Raw genomic sequence first — 12,726 nt, forward strand, 5'->3', positions numbered from 1 at the left:
TCAATATTTTTCAACCCAAAATAATAGCTATAATAAGTGCTATAATAACTCCCATATAAGTTATCAATATTTTTCAACCCAAAATTCTTGTCATGAACAAAAGAAAGACTATAGTACATAATTGCAAAAATATATACTACACACATAAATAGAAATTAATTACTAAAACACAGTTATACCCTCTTATTAAATTTTAAAATATTTAATAATATTCACGGGATCATCCGCATATATATTATCTATATCATGAAATAAAACATATAAAAGGAGGTTACAGTGAGGACAACTTGAACTCTATTTATTAACTCTTATTATTTAAAAAAAACTATTAAATCACGAGTGCATAAATTTACCTATTCAGAACCACAATGTTTTGATTAGAATGTCATCATGGGCGTCGGCTTTGAAAAATTATCACGAGTGCAACCCAAGGAGACACTATTTATCACGTCCTAATTGGGTGATCAAAATCGATATCATCCATTAGCCAACAGAGAGTAACGCAACATTGATTTAAGTAAGTATTCTGGCAGAGAGTAACGGAACATTGATTTGAAGTAGGTATTCTGGCAGAGAGTAACGGAACATTGATTTGAAGTAGGTATTCTGGCAGAGAGTAACGCAACATTTATAATGGAACGAAGTCGTATTAGAGACTCTGTCCTTATCAATCTGAGATTTGTGGCAGATGCAGGAATTATTCCTCAAAACCCAACAACTGAAACTCGCAGAATTGAAGATGAGAATTTGGTGTTGGTGTCTTCTGCGAGTGTAATTGAAGATATACGTAGATTAGATGATCGATGGCAGTCTCGGGTAATAGCGGGTTTATCAGAAAATGTTGATATACGTAGATTAGATGATCGATGGCGTGGAGACAACGTTGAACGTTCCGGCATGACAATAAGTGGAGACAACGTTGAACGTTGGCGTGGAGGAGAAGATGAGGACTATCTCACAACATTTACATTTCCTCACAACCTTATTGTTGTTCGACACATAGAACATTTGAGCAACGAACTATTGACTTATATACAATTCCCAGAATTTCAAATTATATGGAATTCCAGATTCTCATGGCGTGAGATCGAACAATATGTACAAGACTATACGTATAACTTCGATTTCAGAGAAGAATGGATCACTGTTACCCCTACCCGTCACACCTTGCCATCCATTAGCAGAGCAGTGGATCGGTTGCCATCCATTATCAGCGAAGAAAGTGAAAACAGTGACGGAGTGGTGTGCCCAATTTGTCAAGACTCATTTTCCACTACACACCCTGCAAAACAATTGCGCTGCAAACATCTTTTTCATTCCAACTGCATTCTCCAATGGTTTCTTCTTAGAAATTCATGTCCAATGTGCAGACGTCAGCCTGCGTTGTTGATAGACTAGTTTTTGTGGGTTCACTTGATTACCTTTCAGTATTTATTTTTATTTATTAATTTTAATTTGGATTTTGAAAGAGGCTTGTTTGATTGATTTACCCCATGGTGAAGCAGCACCAAAGGCAAAACCAAGAACGAGATGGAATGAGTCACTTATATATAAGTTAGGTAAAACCAAGAACGAGATGGAATGAGTCACTTATATTTGTTAGGTTTTTCACTATTAGGTTAAAGAGGGATTAGAGAGGCCAATTGTGCAGTAATGGTGTCATAGCACTTTTGTGGTGTGTGAGGTTTTGGAAAGTATGTTATTGGGTATATGTTATTGGATGGTTCAGCATGTATAAATATGTATTGTTAGATTGAAAGGATAATAATGAAAAATCAAGCTATTGATCTGGGTTTTTGGTACATAAAGCCGTACATAAATGAAAATCTCTATGTATATATATATATATGTGTTTTATGTTTATGCTCTAGCATTGTTTATTTTTTCTGTTTTAAAATGATTTTTTGTGTTTTAAAATTAGTATGCTGTATGGAGAATATTAGTTTAATTATTTTCTTTCCCAATTTAATTATTTAATTTCTCATTATCTTTAAAAGCTAAATAAATTATCATTAATATTTTATATTTTATAATACTAAATATAATCCTAAATATTCTTATCTCATTAATATTTTATATTTTATAATATATAAATTTTGTTATCTCCTTAGGTTACCCCTACCATCACACCTTGCACATTCACCTCCAGCTCCTGGAAACATGGCTTGGGCTTATGTATCAGTCGGTCTATTGATGAATAACAGTTGACATAAACCTTTCCTACATGCCCAGTACACGCCCTGCAAAACAATTGCGGACATAAACCTTTGACAGTTGACATAAACCTTTCTCCAATGGTTGACCTCACCCTGAGTTGCTTAACATTAATCCTTGACTAGATACACTAGTATTTTTTGGGTTGACTTGATCACCTTTTAGTATTTTAGTATTTATTAATTTTATTTTAGATTTTGAAAGAAGCTTGTTTGATTTATGTCATGCTGAATCAGCAAAGGCAAAACCATATTTTGCATTTGTTGTCTGATTTATTTATAATATCTGGATTAATCTAGTAAAGTGTGGGAGAATATAAAATTGAATATCAAGAAAACTTTTAATTCCAAACAAAAATTAATATAATAAATTGTATAATTTATTTAATTTAAGTCTGAATAAATGAAGTAGTATTGTTATATTCTGAAAGCACATAAATTCAAGTAAAATACAGATCTCAGTATGGTTCATTGTTATAATTTACAAATGGGAGTAATTCTTTCCAATTTATGTGAGATGATGAATGTACTAATAAAATCTTAGAAGCCTAATTGATTGCAAACATGTAATGTATATATGGAATCTCTGCATATGTAGTAGAAGTATCTTAGTGAACACATTTTATGAAATTATGTAACTGGCCCAATACCTAGGCCATTGAGAGGTATGAAATATTGCTTTCTAAGTTATATAGAATATCAATGGTCACACCACATAAATAAGTGCTATAATAACTTCTATACAAGTTATCAATATTTTTCAACCTAAAATTCTTGTGATGAAAAAAAATAGTGACACATAATTGCCAATAAATAAAATGGCAAACTCAACATCCAACACAATGGAATAGAATATGGTAATGCCAACGCTCGGAAAGCACATAAATTTAGAGAAAATTCAGCTTAAAATATTATTCATCACTATAATATACACATGGAACCAAATCTTACCAACCTGTTACTAAAGGACACTTCTGATATGGTGAGCACCTCATATAGCTAACTAAGATTTTGATTGCCAACACGAGACAATGGAAATTCGCTAGCAAATGATTCAATGCTATTTTTGAGATCAACAATGCTATTTCACATATGTATGCAAAAATATACACTTATATATTACAATGTTTTGATTAGAATGTCATCATGGCTGTGTGCTTTGAAAAATTATCACAACCTTCACCATTGTAACCCAAAGAGACTATTTAATTTTAAAAATTTTAATCTATAATCTATATAAATTTAATTATATATATGTTTTTATATTTTTATTCTATATTACTCTAGATTTTTATTTGATATTGATAAAAAAATTTAAATCACATTAAATTAAGTAATTAATTACATATAATAAAATTAATTTCCATATCATTATTTATTTTTCGATGTAAATCACAAGATCTATCATTTGTCTACAAGTTTCGAATGGTTCATGATCACTACAAGTTGAAGAAAAATAATCATCATCAATTTTATTTTTAATTTTATTTATTTAAGTTTTAATAGTTAATATTGAACAATATGTGTTTTCCATACAATCATAATAACTTTCAGTGTATTATTATGTTGATATCAGTCTTTTAGATTAATCACATGTTAGCATTAATCAAACACACAATTTCCTTTCATCCAGAGGCCGTCAACTATCACAACCACCTCAATCTGTTGAGAGATATTATGATAGCCATTTTAGAATATTTCAAAATCTGCATTTCATACTAGTATTGCACAAGAATTCAAAGTCCAGCTAGTCATGGGTACCCTGGAACATGTCCCCATTTCAGGTTTGCAACACAAAGAAGTAACATCACACTTTTCCTTTCAATGAGCACCCAGACAAATAAGGATAATTGAGATTTTTTTTTATGGAGAATCAATTAAATAAAACTCAACCACAATGCCAATGTAATCATCTAGAAGCTTCATAGAAGCACTGAACAAGACATACATATACATGTCTTGCCAGAGCCTTCAAAATACAATAATTTCAGATTCAAATTCAATCAAAATTTGTTACAACTGCAAAAAACCATTAAAGAACTTGATATAGCTAACTAAGATTTTGATAGCAAATGATTCAATGCTATTTTTGAGATCAACAATGCTATTTCACATATGTATGCAAAAATATACACTTATATATTACAATGTTTTGATTAGAATGTCATCATGGCTGTGTGCTTTGAATAATTATCACAACCTTCACCATTGTAACCACTGCCAACTATTTAATTTTAAAAATTTTAATCCATAATCTATAAAAATTTAATTATATATATGTTTTTATATTTTTATTCTATATTACTCTAGATTTTTATTTGATATTGATAAAAAATTTAAATCACATTAAATTAAGTAATTAATTACATATAATAAAAAATTTCCATATCATTATTTATTTTTCGATGTAAATCACAAGATCTATCATTTGTCTACAAGTTTAGAACCAACCAGTGTGGTTCATGATCACTACAAGTTGAAGAAAAATAATCATCATCAATTTTATTTTTAATTTTATTTATTTAAGTTTTAATAGTTAATATTGAACAATATGTGTTTTCCATACAATCATAATAACTTTCAGTGTATTATTATGTTGATATCAGTCTTTTAGATTAATCACATGTGAACCCTTAAACTTAACCAATGCATATCACTAAGCAACTACTTTGTAACTATTCCACAACAAATTTCCAATTATTTTGATTGAATGGTTGAAACTTTTGCAATCATCTAACACCTAATAGTATGGCCCACAAAGATGACATGTGGGCAAGGAAAGTTGATTTCATAGGGGAACGCCTTACATAGTACAGATCAATTTTAGGTTGGGATATACCAAGAAATACAATCTTCTTTAAAATACAAACTAGAGAAAAATTATGCAAAGTTAGAATTTTTTATCAATTACTTCATATCTCTTATTAAGTTGCAATATATATTTAGACATTAAGTGTTTGTATATAGCCTTAATTTAAATAAATTATTCCATTTAGAAAAATTACTCAAGAGCCAAAACTCAGAGACAATAGTACTCAATCTGTAATGGTCCTCTTTGCCATTTAATCTAAGAACTAGATGGAATGCTTCACCTATATTCCTTTTCTCAAGAATAAGAAGAAATATTTTGCACTAGTTCTTGTTTCATGCATTAATTATAATAGGTAGTAAATATATATCAAAGAATAACTAAAATATTTATTGCCAATACATCAATATTTGTAATATTTGTCAACTATTTTTCTTCAATATAATTATTTTCTTTCTCCTCAAGATAAGCTATCTTTGCACACAAAATAAATTATCATTAATATTTTATGTTTTATTATACTGAATATAATTCAAAATTTTGTTATCTCGGTATGTTACCCCTACCCATTATACCGTGCACATTCACCTATAACTCCTCAAAAACACCTCTTGGGCTTATGTATCAACCGGTCAATTGATGAATTAGTAGTTGACATAAACCTTTCCTAACTGCCACCTTGTGATGTGACTAAATGTAGCTTTAATGATTCACCTTAATATTTTTTTTACAATATAATTTCATAAGTTTATTTAATATCTTCATTATCATAAAAAATGACCTATATCCATCTTAACTCCACATGTACCACTCTTAGAGGGATGAAATCTATTTGTCTCTCTTAGTACTTGGTAGACGTGGAATTAAGATGGATCTAAGCGGATAGAATTTCCCCTTTAAATAGTCTATGCTCACATGAATACCATGGTATTACCATGGGTTAATACCATGGGTTATCATAAAAGTGGAGCTTAAAAACTACTATTAGTAATTGATAAAAATTAATAAAACTAATAATTGATTTTTTATTTTATCTGAGTTAAAATGTTTAAGTGGCATTAAATTACAAGATCCATTTTTACTCTTGATCTACCAAGCCCTCATAAGGATCAAATATTTTTTCACTCTATGTTAGTTTGCATAGCATGATATTTAATCCCTGTGGGGTTAGTAGATTGAGAGTAAAATTGGATGTATGCTAGTTTAATTCCCCCCTTTAAATAGCCTACATTCCAAGTGAATACCATGGTTCAATATCATGTGCTAGATTTATTTTTATTAATACTAATATTAGGGTTAATAATATTTTTTTGCATGATATTAATAATAATTTTCCCCATGGTATTTGGCCCATAAGCTTCACTTAAATATAACACATTTTTTGAGTTTTCGTACATATAGGGTGACTTATTGAGTATATATATATATATATATATATATATATATATATATATATATATATATATATATATACCATACCTCTCATTTATTTATATTTTTATTAATTTACCATACCTCTAGTTTATTTATATTTTTATTTATTTACCATACTTCGACTTTATTTATATTTTTATTTATTTATACCTTTGCCATCAACGAAATCGAGATTTGAAAATAGGGAGTTGTTCAAAGAATAAATCATGGGAGTTGGGACCAAATATAACCTCCGAAACCATCTCCCAAACTAGAAAATGGGTCATTGCAAAAGAATTTAACATTACAAAGCAGAAAATCACGAAACTGTAACGGAATATAACATCCCAAATGAAGTGAATCGGGTCAAATGAGTCTTTTCATGGTTTATCCACCTATTTTTTAGGCTAAAATGAATATATATATAAGTTGGGCTAAATATATGAAATGGGTGTTTCATAAAAAATTTGTCCCTCTAAAATGAAAAACCCCTTAAATTTCGCCCTTGGGCTAAAATTCGCCCAAGAAATTTACCATGCTAAAAAGGTGAAAGAATGGAATTAGGAGAGAATTCCTTTGGTTATGTTTGGAAACTACAATTCAAAATGAATGAGTGTTTTACATGAATACGTGAAGTCTTCTTAACCTTGATTTTATCTTACATTACGTGGATATATTCTAGATTCATGCACATGTAATTGATAGGCATAACAACTCGTTTTCAGTTAAGGATGAATTCATCAAAGAATTGGAGCCCCTTGAGAGATGATATATGTATGTGTTTAGTTACAAGGAAGTGTGCTTGGCACAACAATGTAAGGTAACTGATATAACGTAATGTTTATTTATCCATTGACAATTGTGTGTCTATGGCAGTATGATGTAGGGAATTGCATGGCAAAGAGATTGCCATGAAATATTGAAGAAGGCTCAGGTTGAGCTTTCCCTTGGAGGCATTGGGAACCATGGGGATTAAATCATGGTGTTTGTTTCTAGTCTTGCGTTTTTGGTTTTTTGTGATTTTCTTGTGCTTGATTTGCAATTTTATTTATGTATGGTACAATTCCTTGACACTTTGTTTGTGGTGTCGCATTGCTATTGGTTTTTCATGGTTTTCTTCTTGGTTTATTTTAGTTCTTGCCTTTTATTTTTTGAGTATCTTGGGGTTTGGTTGCAGAAGGAGGAAGGCTATTGGAGCTCGAGAGAGCTGAATGGAACCCAATGGGTAATGAAAGACTTGGATGAAACTCGATGTTTAAGTAAAGGGAAGTTGAAGGCAATAGTATGACAGTCAATTAGATTCATGGGGTCCATTGGGGTAAATCAGTGGTGGAAGGATAGTCATGAGAATGGTAACAAGAAAGGTAAAGTAAATGAATTTGAGGCGTCGGATGCCTTAGCTATGTTGGGAATTATTGTTCTCAATATTGTGCATGTTGTGCGTGGACAAATGGATATTTTTAGTCTTGAAGTTATGATATCTGTTAATAATGTTGTGATCATGATTATTTTAGGATAATGTTAATATGTATATATTTATGTATGTATGTCATTGTTTTACGGGATTGTGGGTCATTCTTGTGGAGGAATGATTGCATATGCAAGTGAATGGCACGAAGAGGTTCCTCGCTATGAGGAATCAAGTGGGAAGTGTAGTCTCACAAATTTAAGAGGTTCGTATCATGTGGATAGTATCATCTAGAGGAGATGTGCATGCGATGAACACTGCAATCGATAGGAACTGAATCCATCAACTCTGCAAAACTTCATCTGAGGTTGTAGCATAGTAGGTATGCATCTGTCCATGCAGGGGGATACCTAAAGGGCCACCCCCTCATGAGGTCTAAAACATCTCACACACACCCAGGAATCGCTGGTAAAATGTATTGATGGATCACGAACATGAAACAACCAAGTCAAAGGGAAATAATGATGTTGACACCTAATAATAGGGATTGGGTGAACAACTGTAATTAATGTAAATAAATAATAGAAAAGGTGGAGAGCCACTGGGAGATGAACTAAACAATCACTCCTTCTTGTATATAATAATGAACAAATTGACTGAATAATATGATTTAATTTGAGGAGTTACCTCCTAGCATGACATGTTATCAGATCGAGTGCCATTTTTTGCGTCCCTCTTTAATTTCTAACTCCTATTCTGCCTACTCTACCTATTCTGCCTATGTTATGAATCCTTTGCAGACTAAAATCTCTCTCATATCACCTACAACTCACTATTATTCTGTTAATTCTCACACCCTCCACAACCATCAAGACTAACAGGTCCATAGGCCTTATAAACCCCATGTCCCACTCAGATAACCGACATATTTTCCACATAGTTTTACTCTCTGTTATTGCGCTCCTCAGGATCCAGATAGATCTTCATTATTTTGGAACCATCAATTGAGGGTTTCATGATTCTCAGTGTGGCTCGATAGCTCATTGTGTGGGGAAATTGGCCTGATACAATATGAAAGATCCCTGTGTTGGATCACTTCTCCTTGGACCATATAGGCCCCTCCTCCCATGCTGTGTTTCCCCTCCTCCAATGCTATTGCTATCCATCAACTCTGACGGCCTATGCATGAGAGCCTCCTCTCCTGTGCGAATGGTATGTTTTTAGTGACTGTGAGCTGGTGCATTATGTATGGTATTGAATATTAGAGTTAGTGAATGGTATTGTAGTGAATGGTATTGTTCTGAATGGTATTGCAGTGAATGTTATTACGCTGAATGATATTGAGGTGTATGGTATTACATTGTGTACAGTTATATGTATAACACCTTTGTTATATAACTCTGCCATATATCATATATTTCCCTCCTCCATATGTTGCGCCTGTCACCGTTACGATACCACTCTCCAAGCATGATACTGCTCTCCCATTACATTGGCACATTAATATCACATTAATACTATTATCCCATTACTCCCCATCACTATCTCGTAAATCTACTTCAATTTATGTGTTGTTGAATATAACCAAATATACCTCTGATATATACATATCATAACTATATTTTACTATAGTGTAATTTTTTTTCTTTTACACAGCAAGTGCAAATTGTTTTACCAGTAGAAGAGCAATTTTTTTTCCACAGTACATAGATTTTACAATTCATTCAATCATATGTATGTGGGAGTAGTTCTCACTCGTAAGGAGAACTATCCTGAGTGGTCCTGGAAGTTAAAACACACCATCATTTTCAATGATTTGTGGAAAGGAGTGTGTGTTGGAGACGTAGATAAAGAACCAAAATAGCATACCTCAAACAAGGAGTTTTCCATTTGGGAAAATATGAACAACGAGGCCTATGCATTGATTGCAGCATGAGTAAATGAAGAGGTGAGTAGCCATATTTTTAAATTTTCAAATGCTTTCGAAGCCTTAAAAAAAAGGAAGGAACTCTATGACTCACACTCTACACATGAAGTTGTTCAACTCATGATTAAACTCTTCACCCTTGAATTACAAAATAATAATCCTCTTGCTCTTGCATTAGAAGTAAAATCTATAATGCATGATATCAAAGTCATCAATGTTGAACTGGATATTCCTTTGATAGCTATTCTCAAGGCACTTTATCCCACTTACTTAAATTATCTTGAGTCATTGCAAGCAAATGGAAACCTCAAACATATTACCTTTGACTCCCTTGTGAAAGAAATTGTTGAAAGAGAGAAATCTTTTGGCAAGAAGAAAACTCCTAAGTCTTCTGAAGAGATTGTGTGCTTTGCTCATAAATAAAAGAATCTTTCTCAATATTCTTTAGAGGAATAGGTGGTCGAAGAGGAAGAGGAAGAAATTTCAGGGGTAGGGGGGCAGACACTCTGAAGAAGAAAAGTCAGATTTGCGCTGCATACGCTACAAAAGAGATGGATCACATGATGCATCCACATGCAAGTTGCCTTGGGAAAAAATTGAGTAGGAAAGAAAGCAACTCAAAGGTAAAACTAATGACAAAGAGAAAGGTAAAGCACCTGAATCCGCTCATTATGTTGTGGAACACTGTAATATTGGAGTAAATGATGGCTTATTTAATGCTTCACTTACTTCTTGGAAAAATGATTGGTTGCTTGATTTAGGAGAATCTTGCCACATGACCTTTAGAAGAGATTTTTTTGAAGAATTTACTAACAATGGTGATGGAGCAGTATACTTTGGAGACAAATCAAAACTCAAGCCATCAGGGCTTGGCACAATGAGGCTTAAATTACCTAGTCTTCTAGACTTTCTTCTACATCATGTTCTATATGTCCCACCGTTGAGGAGATACTTGTTGTCCTTGGTCCACATCTGCCAGCAAGGACACTCCATTCACATGTTTGATGACAAGCTTGAGGTGAGAAAAGAATCAGGCCACTCACTTGTCATGATGGGGATAAAAGAAGAAAGGCTTCTCAAGCTACAGGGTACCTTTGCTCGTGCACAAATGTTTTCATACAATTCTCATTATGAAGAAGGTACATTTCCATCAAGTTTATTATGGCATGCTATATTTGGACACTTGAACTATGACAGCCTCCTCTTGTTGAAGAAAAATAGTGTTACTAGTTTGCTTACAATTCCTAGGAAACTTAAGTAAAGTGACGCTTGCATTCTAGGAAAGCATAACAAACAGTCTTTTCATGATTCACATTCAAGAGCACATAGGAAACTTAAAATTAATTCAAATTTATGTTTTCCAATGCCTATTCCTTCTGCAAATGGAAATAAATATATGATGACATTTACTGATGACTACACGAGAATGTGTTGGGTTTATTTATTGAAGAACAAATCTAATGCTTTTCAAACATTCAAGAACTTTCATACATGGATTGAAGATGATGCACAATCTCATATTGGCTCTATTCGCACTAATAATGGAAAAGAATACACTTCAAATGAATTTTAAAACTATCTTCGCCAACATCGGATCAAACATCAAACAACTGTGCTTTATAATCCCCAACATAATGGAGTAACTAAAAGAATGAATAGGACAATCTTAAATATGGTACGCTCCATGATGTTTTTCAAAAATGTAAAATTGATGTTTTGGGCTGATGCAGTTCTATGTGTTGTATATGTAAAGAATAGATGTCCATCTAATGTTATTAGAAACAAGACTCCTTATGAAATGTGGTATGGGCACATTCCTTCAGTAAAGCATCTCAGGGTCTTTGGTTCCACGTGTTATGCCTTGATACCAAAGGTACATAGAAACAAACTTGGTGCAAGAAGTTGTAAGTCTATCCTCCTGGGGTATTTAAGCACCTCCAAAGCCTACCATCTCTATCATGAAGTCAATAAAAAGAACTTTGTTGTATCTAGATATGTAATCTTTCTTGAATCATCCAAAACTGAGAATGTCGGTTATCAGCAACTTGATTGCTTGGATAGATTCACAAATGCAAAATCATTTCAAGAATTTGATAATCAGATTTCAAAAATTGAAGGGGGGATTCCTATACTAGATCAATGTGTGGAATCTTCTTCTGAAGTAATCTCTCCCCCACATGACACTCCAACAATGGATGATACCTTGAGTGATGTGATTGACAGAATTGGGAGACTCAATCTGGATTGAGCCCCAACTCAATCAACGGAGTAGCCTAGATCATTTGAGAAACGTCCCCCAAAGTGGCTAACAAAGACACTTGAAATTGTTCATCCTGATGAGGTTGGAAAGACAGGAACTAAAAATTCAAATCGGCAAAATGAAGGTGATGTAGATTACTCTGATTCACCTATTGATATGGATGTTTTTTATGATTTTGAATTGAATTTGTCTATAGATTTTGAACCAACTTCCTTCAAATAAGTTGCTTCTCATGATGAATGGAAAGAAGCGATGCAAAAGGAGTATGATACCCTAATAAAGAACGACACTTGGAAGTTGGTTGATCCTCCATTGGGAACCATACCAATTGGATGCAAGTGGGTCTACAAGAACAAGTATAAAGATCATGGCTCACTTCACAAGCACAAATCCAGGCTTGTGGCAAAAGGTTTTTCATAGAAGGAATTGGTCGATTATGAGGATACTTTTGCCCCCATAGCAAAATGGGCTACCATTTGGACACTCTTTGCCCTAGCAGCTCAGAATGGTTGGAAAGTCCATCAAACAGATGTAAAAACTACTTTCTTGAATGGAAGTCTAAAATAGAATGTTTTTATGTCCCAGATTGAATGATTTGTTGTGAAAGGATGTGAACATAAAGCATGCAAACTTGTGAAATCCTTGTATGGCCTCAAACAAGCATCGCGCGCATTGTATGAAAAACTAACTGAGCAT

The sequence above is a fragment of the Pinus tabuliformis genome, chromosome 7 (assembly GCF_031772625.1).
Source record: "Pinus tabuliformis cultivar Carrire ecotype Pingquan chromosome 7, CPIR1, whole genome shotgun sequence".
In the NCBI taxonomy this organism is placed as follows: Eukaryota; Viridiplantae; Streptophyta; class Pinopsida; order Pinales; family Pinaceae; genus Pinus; species Pinus tabuliformis.